The sequence below is a fragment of the Sinocyclocheilus grahami genome, unplaced genomic scaffold (assembly GCF_001515645.1).
Source record: "Sinocyclocheilus grahami isolate Dianchi unplaced genomic scaffold, SAMN03320097.WGS_v1.1 scaffold2572.1, whole genome shotgun sequence".
Taxonomy (NCBI): domain Eukaryota; kingdom Metazoa; phylum Chordata; class Actinopteri; order Cypriniformes; family Cyprinidae; genus Sinocyclocheilus; species Sinocyclocheilus grahami.
In genome coordinates this window covers 5,555-6,667 of record NW_015507751.1, presented here as the reverse complement: position 1 = coordinate 6,667, position 1,113 = coordinate 5,555, and the positions used below count along the sequence as shown (strand labels likewise).

Genomic DNA, 1,113 nt, shown 5'->3' with positions numbered 1-1,113 from the left:
TTTGGCACTAATATGGACTGCGAAATGTTTTCAGAAAATCTAATGAAATATGAATGAAAGCTTTTATTTACAACTCTAGCCTTTAGTAAAATTATAGCAGAATTATAACATCTAAACTCTCATGACATAAACATCTAATCATTGCTTTGAGAAGGTTTTGAGATCCTTCATGATCACTTTTTTATTTTATTTAAAGAGACTCCTGTACCATTATGGATGACGGGGAAACATTAAATTACTTTATATACAGCATAACCAAGATCAGAAAGGATTTTGCATACATACAAATATACAAACACACTGATGAACATTTCAACTTCATACCTTCTGCTTCAAAACAAAAAATAAACACAAAAGTAGTGCCTCTGCAGTCCAAAGCGGAAACAAATCGAGATCAAGAACCAAAGCAGGTGAAGAAGGGCAGCGTTTGGGAGCGTAGCTGGGCTTTGGGTTCTGTGTGGACCGCTGGGACAGTGAGGGAAGAGATGTGGGATCTCGGTGGTGCTTCCTGGTTCTAGTTCCTCTGCAGAGAGCTTTGGGCGGCCGTGGTGGCTGCATTGGCGGCTGCGGTCTGGAAGGTGCGGTTCGTGAGGACGCCCTGGGAGAACTCCGCCTGCGCCTTCTGGAAACTGGCGCCGGTGCGACGGTAGTGGGAATGAACCTGGAAAAGAATCACACCAATGACCCAAGAATCCAAACCAAAGAACCACAGTTTTTCACTCAGAAATCGTGAGCTACTTACCATTTTCAGTAAAACGACCGACAGTGCGGCAGTGGCTGTGAAGAAAGCCGCCACCACCATCATGATGACGCCCACCGCTTTGTTATCGCCAATCGCTGCTATGGCACTAATCCAGCCGCTGTAATCAAAGTGAACATCGATTAACCAATTTTATGTTTGTTCCTTCTAAATGATGCACTGTTAAAATTCTGAATAATGAACAACAACAAAATGCTAATGCCATCTGGGCACCAGATAAGAAGGAAAAGAAAGACCTGCATGTGGTTTTTCTGGATCTTGCTAATGCCTTTGGCATGCCAGTCGCCTGCTGGACAAAATCCCAAAAAACATCCAGTGGGCACAAATGGAGCTCAAACCCAGCAAATGTCGCA

The 1,113-nt window shown here is 43.6% G+C and overlaps 1 long non-coding RNA gene across 2 annotated transcripts in view; it reads right to left on the bottom strand.

Moving 5' to 3' along the window:
• Positions 1-1,113, bottom strand: part of LOC107575328 (uncharacterized) — a 3,016-nt gene that overhangs the window by 351 nt on the left and 1,552 nt on the right. Inside the window, exons 2-3 of one of the 2 annotated variants that reach the window (XR_001607851.1) lie at positions 743-955; positions 1-661 (exon numbers count right to left, since the gene is read on the bottom strand). The exon at positions 1-661 is cut by the window's left edge and continues 351 nt beyond it. This is a non-coding gene — a long non-coding RNA (uncharacterized lncRNA). Of the gene's footprint in view, positions 662-742; positions 959-1,113 lie in introns of those variants that run through there. The other variant, XR_001607850.1, reaches the window with a different exon arrangement.